The 12,536-nt window shown below is 41.7% G+C and overlaps 1 long non-coding RNA gene across 1 annotated transcript in view; it reads right to left on the bottom strand.

The window, feature by feature from the left end:
• LOC134730731 (uncharacterized) overlaps window positions 1-8,118 on the bottom strand; it is a 37,819-nt gene extending 29,701 nt beyond the window's left edge. Inside the window, exon 1 of the long non-coding RNA XR_010112687.1 lies at window positions 7,891-8,118. This is a non-coding gene — a long non-coding RNA (uncharacterized LOC134730731). The remainder of the gene's footprint in view (window positions 1-7,890) is intronic.
• Between the last annotated feature and the right edge of the window lie 4,418 nt (window positions 8,119-12,536).

Here is a 12,536-nt window from a genome sequence, read left to right as displayed (position 1 = left end):
ACAAAAGCATATACAGTTAAAAGTTTCCCAACCCACTACCATTTATCTCCCTGGAGGCAACTGTTTCCAGATTTTTGAATATCCTTAAAGAATATCATATGTATGGAAAATAAAGATTATATATTTATATGCATCTGTGTATGCATTTTCCTATGAGAGGCTCACAAAGTCTCCTTGAAGAGATATCATTATTACAAATACCCCTCAATTTACAATGGGGTTATATTCCAATAAACTTATGAAAATATTGTAAGCTGAAAATGCATTTAATACACTTAACCTACTAAACATCATAGCTTAGCTCGGCCTACCTTAAACACTCACATTAACCTACGGTTAGGCAAAATCATCTAACAGAAAGCCCATTTTATAATAAAGTGGGCTTTGAATATCTCATGTAATATAATGAATACTGTACTGAAAGTGGAAAACAGAATGGTTGTATGGGTACTCAAAGTACAGCTTCTGCTGAATGTGTATTGCTTTCAAACTATCTTAAAGTTGAAAAATCATAAGTCAAAATATTGTAAGTCAGGGATTGTTTGTACTTCCACTTTACATGATGAAATTGAGCCTTGAAAAGATTAAGCGACTCACCCAAGGTCACACTGGCAGTTAAATAGTGAAACTTGGATCCAAATTGTTCAGTCACTACATGTATTGTCTTGAAATTTGAAAAAGAGGAAGAGGAATTAAACTACTAAATTGAAGGAATATTTTAGGCATAGAAGAAGCAGATGCCTTCATGTCCAAGTGATTGTGAAAAGCCCACTTGCCCCAAAATATGTCTCCTGGTCATATGAAATTCCACCATTTCAGATTTTTACCTGGGGATTTAGAGTAATCTGCTGTTTTCCTAGAGCTCCCCTAAAATAGAAATAGAAATTTTGGAAGGCTAAATATATGCTAACATTGGAAAACTCATTTTCTCCCCTTCGTAAGGCAAGGTACTGAAGGAGGGGCCCCTACGGGCTGTGCAGGGACATCCTGGAGGCATGGGGAGAAGAAACTGAAAGGCAAGTTTGTATGGAACAAAGAATACCGATCTCAGGATTCTCCCTTGAACCTGCCCTAACTTTGTTCAAATAGACTTAGCCACTGACCTGCTGTCAAAAGACCACAGCCAATCTGACTTGTTTTCAATATAATGATGAATATTGATTTGGTCCCTTCATCCAACATTCTCAGCTGGATCTTTTTTTGACCAAGGATATACATTACTAGGTGAGTACAGGCAGTTAATTCTTCCACACGGGACTTCGGAGTTTCTGAGTTAACCAGAATCACCCACCTTAACATCTGCCAGTTTATACCCCAAGTCCTGACCAATGCCCCCTACCTGCTATGCCTCATGTTTTCAATATAGCATAAAATCAGAAATGAAAGATGAAACATCATAGCCAATATCACAGAAATACAAAGGATCATAAGAAACTGCTAGGTATAATTACACACTAATTGGATCATCTAGAAGAAATGGATAAATTCCCAGACACATAAAACCTACCAAGATTGACTCATGAAGAAATTAAAAAATCTGAACAGACTAATAGCAAGCAAGGAGGTTGAATCAGTAAGAAAACGTCTCCTATCAATGAAAAACCCAAAACCAGATGGCTTCCCAGATTAATTCTACCAAATATTTTAAGAAGAACTAATACCAGTCCTTCTCAAACTCTTCCAAAAGCTGAAGTGGAGGGAATACTTCCAAACTCATCTTACAGGGCCAGCATTACCCTGATTCCAAAGCCAGACAAGAACACTACAAGAAAGGAAAATGACAGGCCAATATCCTTGATCTACATAGATGCAAAAATCCTCAACAAAATCCTAGCAAACCAAATTCAATAGCACATTGAAAGAATCATTCACCATGATCATGTCATGGGTCAACATAAGTAAATCAATACATATAATATACCATATTAGAAAAATAAAGGATAGAAACTATATGGCCATCTCAATAGATATAGAAAAAGCTTTTGACAAAATTCGAAACCCTTTCATGGTTAAAAAAAAAAAAACACCCAACAGATCACGTATTGAGGGACTGTATCCCAACAAAATAAAGGCCATATATGACAAACCCATAGCTAACACCATAATCAGTGGTGAAAAGTTGAAACTTTTCCTCTACCATCAGGAACAAGACAAGGATGCCCACGGACACCACTTCTCAGGGTAATTAGGCAAAAGAAAGAAATAAAAGGCATCCTAATAGGAAAGGAAGAAGTGAAACTGTCTCTACTGACAGCGTGATCTTGTTATATATAGAAAACCCTACAAACTTCACTTAAAAAAGGTTAGAACTCAACACAAAGAAGGGAACAATAGACACTGTGGGACTCCAAACGTGGGAGGGAAGGATGGTGGGAGCAAGGGTTGAAAAACTACCTATCGATTACTATGCTCACTGCTTGGGTGGTGGGATCATTAGAAGCCCAAACCTCAGCACCATGCAATATACCTGTGTAAGAAACCTGTACATCTACCCTCCTGACTCTAAAATGAAACATACAATATTTTAAAAACAAAAACAAATAAATAAAATTTGAAAACTGTTAGAACTGAACTGATAGGTGAAATCAGTAAAGTTGTAGGATACAAAATCAACATATAGAGCCTTGAACACAGCAACATCCAGCTGTCTGACACGAAAGTCTCAGGGGCAAGAAAACCTCTATATGAACTCAGAAACAATGAGCTAGGTTGTGTTTATGTCTGAAAGGATGTTAAGAACTGCATTCATGTTACATCAGAGCCAAAAGAAAGAACCAACAGGAAACCTGTACCCAACAAACAGAAATGACAAGATGAAGGGAAAGCAGAGGTAAGGGCTTACCTTAGAAAGGGCAAGTGATTAGCTCAATATGCAATACAATGTTTGCTCCTGAGCCAAAAATTTGTACAATAATTTGGATATTACTTGCACAACCAGAAAAATCAGCCACTCATTAGGAAAATGTGTTTCTGTATAAGTCTTAGGACTCAGCTATCTATAATAACATGAAAAGACAATATTTTCATCCAAAATGAGTATTTTTGTTTGTCTTGGCTTGTTATTCTAACGTCAACAGCCTCTAAATAAACTGTTGAAGTACATGATATAACCACCTCTTTCTCCATCTTTCCCATTGCTCCCATAGGGTTTCAGTTGTGCAATTTCACCATTAGCAAAGCTTTTTGCTGAAATCTGGCTTTTCAAAGGGAGAGTATCCAGAAACAGAAGATGCTGATCTGGGAGGCTCTTCCTAATAGAACTGCTGCTTCAGTTTAGCTTGAAAAAGCCCACACCCAGTTCCTAATGACAAACATCTGAACACCGGGTCTTCCCACGAGCAAGACCATGCTATGCCTCCTGCTCGCTCTGTTCTATAAGCAACCCACAGATTGCTCCCTGTGAAGAGGAGCCTGCCAGGGGAGCAGCATTCCACCAGACCCTGATTTAGCAAGATATTTCTGTATCATTCCCCCAACCAGCTGGAAGTCCTCCACTGCTCTTGTGTAAAAATCTAACTCATCTCGCTGAATTTCCTGATTTAAAAGTCTAATTCATTTCACCAAAAGTGTGACAGAAGGAAACCAAGTACACCATCTCTCTCTTACAAACCAAAGCTATTGCATGTGCCTTCTGGGGGAAAAAAATGGTCCAAATATGTTATGGAGGGGGTGCCAGCCCAGTGTCATCCCCTTACTATTGCCATAGGATCTTGGCTGATGGCATCAGAGGAAAAACAAGTTTATCGATTACTTTCAACCATTAAGCTCACTCCTCCATGAAAAATAAGTCACAAGTCCAATGTCTCTTATTAAAATAAGCACTGCAAAATATAAAGGAGTCACAGTTTTAAAATGGGACACACGTTCTCTAAGCGGTGAACCACGTTAGAGGTGCACTGTTTACATTGTATAAAGTCCCCTGGAGCCAGGGTTAGGAAGCGCATCTGTTCTTTGGTGTTCTGGGATGAAGGAGAAAGGAAAATGTGCTGCCAGAAGTGAGTGGGAAGGAGCCCATGAGATAAAGGAAGTAAATCCATTTGCTGATTGCAATAATAATGGTAATACACGAAGCTATACATACATACATACATACATGCAAACTTTCACATTTTTTAAAAAAAAGAACTTAAGGCTTCCACACATGTAATCAGCCCTTATGAACTCTCCTGATTAGCTGCAAGGAAAATCTTCCTTTCTCCTTTTTCCTGCACCATCCTGGGCTCCCTTTTGACTTGTTTTTTTTTTTTTTTTTTAACTTATAAACAATCAGCTCATATTCTGAAGTTTGTAGTCCCCTCCCGCCCCCTCTCTCTCTATACCGCTCATTTACATTGGCAGCTGTCGTGCTGCTGGGCATCCTCAAACCCACCAGTTTCCCTTTTATGTTTGAGCAGACAAACATGATCATGCACTAGGCATCACTGTGCCACTCAAAATGCTTTTTTGTTTTTTTAATTGCATCTGAGAGAAATATCAAGGTTGCAAACCTGGAGTCAGAATTGTCTCCATGTGTCTCAGTGGGAAGAGTATCGTGTGAAGAAACAAGTTGATTCTACTAATCAAAAGGAATTTTTTTGATATCAGGTCATCCTCCGAATGAATTTATATTACCGAGTGGAGGGTCACATGAAGAAAATGGTCAAACAGCACCACCTACAGCAAGAGCTCAGAAGTGCAGCGGAGCCGGGCTGAGTCAGGAAAGAAAAGCAAGCTGGGGCCTGGCTCAGCGCTCTCCCCTCTGCTCCTGTCTGCACGGAAAGATTAGGATGACAGTGGCAGGAAGCCTGTGCACCTCGTATGCATCACTTGAAGGGAACACACAGATTCCAGTAAACATTTGGAAGGAAATGTTAATACCAGGCTCTGCTAAACAATATGAAATGACTCCTAGATGAGACAAGCGACTTTCATCAAAGTTTCCTGATACCTGAAAAGACAGCCCAGGGGATCCTGCACTACATCTGCTGTATGTAAATTAAGCGGGTTTTTTTCCCCTTTGTAATCAAGGCTCATACACAAACAAAATCACACTTTAGAAACGGCCTATTTCAACTTGTAACTAGCTTGCTTTCAGGGGCTCCAGGTCAAAAAGAAATAGAGCACAAAGACGCTTTCTCCTTAGGGATCATACACAAATTCACTCTGTCCGTTTCTTTCCCACACGGAGCAACAAAGCCATCAGACCTCTCCATCCACCCATCGGGTCCTTCCTGATTAAAGTGAGATAAATCACAGCCCTCTCTCTCCAGATGGCAGGCGACAAGAGGGGGATGCTTGCCTCAAGAAGTCCTCCCCATCCCTCTGCATTCATGCAAGCCCGAGCGGAGAGATGCAAGATATTATGGATGCATTTTAATTCCCCAGACCCTGCAATTAAAAATGGAAATTTTTTGGCCTCACGTGTTGGCTCACGCCTGTAATCCCAGCACTTTCAGAGGCCGAGGTCGGCGGATCACCTGGGGTCAGGAGTTCGAGACCAGCCTGGCCAACATGGTGAAACCCTGTCTCTACTAAAAATACAAAAATTAGCTAGAAATGGTGGTGGGCGCCTGTAGTCCCAGCTACTCGGGAGGATGAGGCAGGAGAATCACTTGAACCCGGGAGGCAAAGTTTGCAGTGAGCCAAGATCGCACCACTGCATTCCACTCTGGGTGACAAAGCAAGACTTCATCTCAAAAAATGTTTTTAAAAAATGGAAGTGTTGTTCTTTCATTTGTAAATGTGTTTTGGTAAAAGAGGGGCAGTTTAAGCAACCCTTTTTATTGTCTACATTGTTAAAATTCATCAGACATGGACTCTTGACTCCGTTTTGCCTGGGCAGACCCAATTCAAGCATTTACAACAGCTATAACCTCCTCAAATCAAAAAGAGGAATCAGCATTATTGCTAAGTTCAAATAAGATCTTGTTTTATTTCATTTTTATTTTTGAATGCAGCCATTCCTCCAGGTGCTATCATCAGGTAAGATTGTCAGTCCCGATTAGGTAAAAGTATTATTACAAAATGCAATTCTTAAAAATTCAGTGTCTAACTACACTTTTAATAAGCCTTTCCCCCTCCCCTATGTATTCTCCCTTAGACACCCCTTCTCAAATTTAAAATCACAGAAACTAAAATATGATGCCTAAAGAGAGCCTAGCGACTGCCCAGTCCTCTAATTTGATGAGTGGGAGTACTGAAGCCCAGAGGAGGTCAAGTAATTTGTTCAATGTCTTAGATAAGAAGAAAATGACCAGCTGGGAAATCCCACTCATGTCAAGGCAGAGGCACAGGGCCACAGACTGTGGTTGAATTGTGCCACACTCCTACATCCTTCTTTAGGAATCACAGAACATTCCTGTGTTGAGTCGGAGTCACTGACTTCCTTTTCAGGCTGATTGAGTTCTGTCCTTATGGGCTGCGACAAGAAGTTTTGGTATTATGCTACACCAAGACCATTTATCTAGTTCAAGAAATGAGCACAGTCCTTAGAGCCCAGCAACTTTCCCCATGTCCAGTAAATGTAGCTTCTCCACTAGAAGCTGTCAGAATGGAGCCTTCTGGCTCATCTTGATTTTGATTTGTGCAAGAATGAATGGTTGTGCTAAGACAGCTTTCCTAGCTGATAGTGAGCAAAACTTTTTTCTCATAATCTATAAAAAAATATTAAATTAGAAGCACAGAGGTTATTTCATGACTTTTATCTTCCTGCAATTTTCTTGTGGGCATAAATGATTTGTTTTTATCCTGCCTGCCCCCCCAATCCCTTTTCCAAGAGACTAAAAGAGTATCTAGTGCAAAGTAGAGACTCAAATATTTTTTAATAAACAGTGATCCCAGCCACCCAGTGCATGTTGCCAAATGCCAACCCCATAAATGATCAAACACATCATCTCATTCAGCCAATCAAAATCAAGTGCTACCTATTTTTTTAAGTTTTCATAGCCCTTGGGCATCTGCTTTCTCAGCATTTCCCAAACTTGAGTCATTCTCATCCTGCCTTCATAATTTTGCTCTGTCAATTACCTCTACTATTATTTATTTCATATATTTTTAAATAGCCCCACTTTTGAAACTTAAATACATGCCTTTTAAAAGGAAGCTTTCTTACTACTATACATCAAAAGCCATTATTACTTGTTCTAAGTACTCATAACAACATGTTCACAACTATTAAAATTTAGTAATGTGCATCCACATACTCTATAAATTCATGGAGCATCTGCACACACTTTAAGAAACAATTCTGCATTACTCACTCAATTTTCTTGACATCCTTCTGAGGCAGGACAAACCTTGGGCCCAAAGAATTGAGGTAGGAGTCCAAGCAAGTTGCCAGCCACATAAAGGCAAACCTTGGCTCGGAAGTCAGGACTACCGGCCCCTAGGTTATGGTTCATGCTCTTTCCTCTGCTCTCCAGAACCTCCTATCTCCAAGTGTAGTTAGCAGCCCAGATGCAGCAGCATCCTCTAGAGACTTGTTAAAAATGCAGAAGCTCAGGCTCCACCCCAGGCCTATGCAGACTGAATCTGCATTTTAACAAGGTCCAGGTAATTCACGTGCACATTAAGTTTGAAAAGGCCTGGTCTAGATCAGCGGTTCTCTAACTTAGCAGCACATTAGAACCATCTGTAGAGACTTTAAAAATACCAGTGCCTGGGCTTCACCTCCCAGAGAATCTGACTTAAGTGTCTGGGGTTTGCCCTGAGTCTAGGTATTTTTAAAAACTCCTCAGCTTACACAAAGCTGGCAGGGCCGGGCACAGTGGCTCATGCCTATAATCCCAGCACTTCGTGAGGCCAAAGTGGGCAGATTGCTTGAGTCCAGGAGTTTGAGACTAGCCTGGGTTAAAACCCCATCCCTACAAAAAAAAAATACAAAAAGTAGTTGGGCATGGTGGTGGCACATACCTGTAGTCCCAGCTACTCAGGAGGCTGAGTCCTCGCTTGAACCCAGGAGGTCACGGTCTGGTCAACAGAGCAAGACCCTGTATCAAAACAAACAAACAAACAAACAAAAAATGCTAGCAGCTTACCAGCTAGGGAGGCCTGTACAGCCAAGTTTTCCAAATGGGGCTACATTAGTTGTTCCAGAACTTTAGCTGCATCAAAACCACCTGGATGGCTTGTTCAGCTACAGAGGGTCTGGCCATGCCCCTAGAGTTTCCAGCTGAGGGTCTGGAATGAGGCCCGATAATTTGCATTTCTAACAATCTCCAGGCGATGCTAATGCTGTGGGTCCAGGGACCACATTTTCAGAATCTATGCTAAATGAACCGGACAAGATCAAAGCTCAAACTTATTCCAAGAACTTTTCAAGGCCCACCTGCAAGTTGTAGTGGAAGTAAGCATCTAAGGGTGCAAAAAAGTTTGCACCCTTAGATGCTATCAACCTAAATAACAAACAGAGAGAGGCTCTCCACAAGAAAAAGATATTCGTTTGGAAACAGAGCCTTGCAATAGAAATAGGCAAGCCAGAGTAAACTATATGCATATTCACGGAGGTAAAGGAAGACAAAAGAAAAAATGAGGAAGATTATATGATCATTTGGAAATGATTATCCTTGGCTACAAAGATCAATAACAAAGGTGATGCCAGGCCCAGGTTGGACAGGCAGTTGTTGGGCAAATATCCTTCAGAAGCATTGTTGTGTGCAAAGTTGCAATGGGCTTTGTGCAAGATTGTGTTTTTTGCAGTCTTCTGTGATAAGTTTTTGTTATCAGGCATACAAGCCCAAGAATCCTTTTTTGCATGGCCTTCCCTGGCTCTATTTGTCAGGGTTTTGGTTAGGGGAGGGGTATTTTTAACACTCTCAATGTAAAAAATGCCATAAGGTAGGTGCCCCAATTGCTTGTTTCATCTTCATAAAATAACTTTTCCACCCGAACAAAGTCTACACATAAATTGTAAAAATACCCTGGCATGCAGTCCCTGGAAAAGTTTGGAGTCATTCTCGGGGTTCCCACCCAGGTGGGCAAGCGTAGCCACCACAGATAAACACAAAGTAGGGGTGCCCACTGGGGTTTGGTGGCAGGCAGTGGCCCTGGTTCTGATATTTGGCTGAAAACACAGCTCCTCTTTGTCACCCTCAGGAAGCCATCCCAAACCGCTCGAGGAGTCCTTGAAGCCAATGTTACCACTAGGACAGCAAGTTTGCCTGAAAACTATTTGCCTTTGCAGCAGATTCATTAAGCCAGAACAAAGAGAAGACCAATGACTAAAAGATTTCTCTCCTTTTAAAAATCATGCTCTTTAACTCATAGCACATTTTCATTGTCCATCTGGGCAAAGCCGCTGTCTCATTTTGCTTTTTCCCTCGTCTGTGATGCTCACACTCATCCTCCCTATCCCATCAGCAACCTCTCTAGTATGTTTGATATGTGTCCTTAAACTTTCTATCTTGGCTGGGGGCGCGGTGGCTGTCATCTCAGCACTTTGGGAGATGGAGGTGGGTCTATCACTTGAGCCCAGGAGTTTGAGATCAGCCTGGGCAACATAGTAAGATTTCATCTTTACTAAAAATAAAAAACAAAAAACTTTAGCCAGGTATGGTGGCCTGTGCCTGTAATCCTAGCTACTCGGGAGGCTGAGGCAGGAGGATCACTTGGGCCTGGGAGGTCAAGACTGCAGTAAGCTGAGATGGTGCCACTGCACTCCAGGCTGGGCAACAGAGTGAGACCCTGTCACAAGAAAAAAAAGAAAGAAAAAGCAACTATCTCTGTAGAAATAGGCAAGGTTGTTTGATATGCAAATGTGGCTTTAAATTACATAATAACATTATATCAGTAAGCCCATTTTTTTCTTATAGTTGCACTCAACATCATGATTTTAAGACCTAGGCATGTTGCTTTATATTTTACCTCATGAGAAGTCACCTTTACACATCTGTTTCTCACACTGAAATCAACATGCTTTTGAGTCAGTATTTAGGACTGAGTGAGGCTGTTCGCTGGAGTTAATCTGACACCAGATGCATTTATCCCTCTTTAGGACTGTAACGAATTCCTTTCCGCTCTGTTCGCCCATGCTCACTAGTTGGCATCACAGGTGTCATCTTTGAAAAAGAAAAACATCTCATCCCTTGGTTTCCTGACAACCACCCCCACCCCCTGCCTTGGCTCTTTTTCATGGAATTTGCACCAAACAGCACAGAGACAAACATATCTCTAACGTCTATGATTTATCCTTGCTTACACAAGATCACTCCGGCCTATAAAAAAGTATTTTTAAAAAATATGAAAAGTTACCCCAGTCTTGGATTACAGAGTTTCAGATAAAAATGAAAACATAGTAAAATTGCTTATCAGAGAGTTTCCTGTTCTTATTCGCCCTTACTCCTTTCGCAGATGTGAGTCATAAATCCACAACCAAATCCTCCCTCCTTCGAGGTCAACTCCTACTAACACCCATGAGGAGGGAATTTGGCTCATATAATAACACTTAATTAAAATGTATAATGTCCACATGTACATGAGAGATAAAAAGAATGCTTCTTCGGGTATGTTTCCGCCCAATCTTTCAAAATACGTGAAGTATTTCTTAACCTACTATACCCTATAAATGATAAATATAAGATACTAAGATTTAAAATACTTTCAATAACACTTTCCTAGGCCTCCAGATGAGCACTACATAAGTTTATAATCAAATGTTTCAAATAGCTACCATGTATTATGTGTTTATAATGTGCCAGGCACTGGAGTAATGTGTTTTCACATTTTAATCCTCATAAGCCAAAGACATAGATTTTTTATCTTCGTTTTAAAGTTGAAAGACCTAAGGCTCAGAGATAAATTTTTAAAAAAATCTTTAATCCCTTTATACAAGATTAGCTCATTCTCACAAGCCAAAAATAAAACCCAAAACTCCCATATCTCCCCATATAAAAAAATACTCTTTAACTTCTTTCTCCCTCCAGAACCCCTCCTCCCTCTCCTTTCTATCTTCAGCCAACATCTGGAAGGTTCTGTCTACATTCACTCCTCCATGTTAACGCCTCCCTCTTCCCCTCCTTTCCTTGCAACCTGGTTGCCCCTCACAGCAGTGAAACAGGAAGCTGTTTCCCCAGCCCATAACCAGCTGTAACTTTGAATCACTGTGCACCCTTGGCCGCGGCCGCCTCCTCCTTCAATTTAACTCCCTGCCTTGATCTGCCATCTCTGGCATGCTCTACTTACATTCACTCCACCTCTTCATGTGTTTCTGGGCTGCTTTGCCAACTCTTCTTCCTCTGCTGCCCTCATACATCCAGGCAGAGGAGCACAGCTTCTGCCTTGGCCTCCTGCCTTAGTTCTAACTGGTGTCCCCTGAGCATCTCAAGCCCCCAGACTGGAGCCTGTGTCCTGGGGTTAATTCCCTTCCCCACCTATGGAGGCTTAGCTCCTGCCCACCAGTGGGGTTATCACAAGTGCCTGCCTTTTCCTCACACTCTGCCTCTTACAGTGTTTCCGTAGGCTGGCCATTTGTGAGTTGTGTGACCCTGGACCTCAGTGTCCTCCCATAGAAAACAAGGAGCATGAACTAGATTTATCTCTAGTGTCCTTTCTAGGTGTTTCTTTCTTTATTTATTTTTAAACAAGATCTCACTCTCTCACCCAGGCTGGTGTGCAATGGCACTAACATGGCTCACTGCAGCCTCAACCTCCTGGGCTCAAATGATTCTCCTGCCTCAGCCTCCCAAGTAGCTGGGACCACCACTCCCAGCTAATTTTTTTATTCTTTGTTGAGATGGGGTTGCAATGTTTCCCAGGCTAGTCTCGAACTCCTGAGCTCCTAAGAATTTTAACATTTGAGTTTTCTTCCAACAAAGAGGTGGAGGAAAATATAACTTTATATAAACATGTATAAACCCTGCTTCCCACTTTAATTAAGCCATAAATTCCTGCGGCAGCTAGGGATGTGAAGAGGCAAGTGAGAAGAGGAAATGTGCATAAGACTCCCAGCAGCTTGGAAGTAAACAGGGAGGACTGAAGTGACCCTGTTGCTCCGAAGGTGGCTGTTCATTAGCCTCCTTCTGTCCTTAGACCCAGCTGGAGCATTGCATGCACTGGCTCCCAGGTTGCAGGGGATGTCAGCAGCTCCAGCTCATCCGATTGAAGGAGGCCATGTGGCTTTCCCTGGACTTTCTGCTTGAACAGTGAATCCCTGTAGGGCCTGGATCCATTGCCCTCTTCTCCTCCCGCCCCACCCAAGCACTCTTCTTCATGAGTTTGCTTTCTCCTATCTTTTTTTCCTCCACTTTTCCTTCAGAAATTGTTGATTAAGCACCTGCCATGGGCCAGACATTTTTCTAGAGTAACACCTCAATGAGCAGACAGGTTCTTGTTCTCATAGATCTTCCATTTTAGAGAGAAAGATGAAGGATAAACAAATAATACAGCAGGTGGTGAGGGGTGCTATAAAGAAGGATGAGCAGGGTAAGTGGGTGGGAAAGTGTGCTACTTTGTCCTCTAGAGGCCAGGGAAAGCCTCTCTGTTTAGGTGATATTTGACAGAGATTTGAAGACACTGAAGGAGTGAGCCATTTGGATCTCTAGGGAAAGAGCATTCTTCCCCAG

The sequence above is a fragment of the Pan paniscus genome, chromosome 6 (assembly GCF_029289425.2).
Source record: "Pan paniscus chromosome 6, NHGRI_mPanPan1-v2.0_pri, whole genome shotgun sequence".
Lineage (NCBI taxonomy): Eukaryota > Metazoa > Chordata > Mammalia > Primates > Hominidae > Pan > Pan paniscus.
Note: the sequence above shows the minus strand (reverse complement) of the source record. Positions and strands in the feature narration are given on the sequence as shown.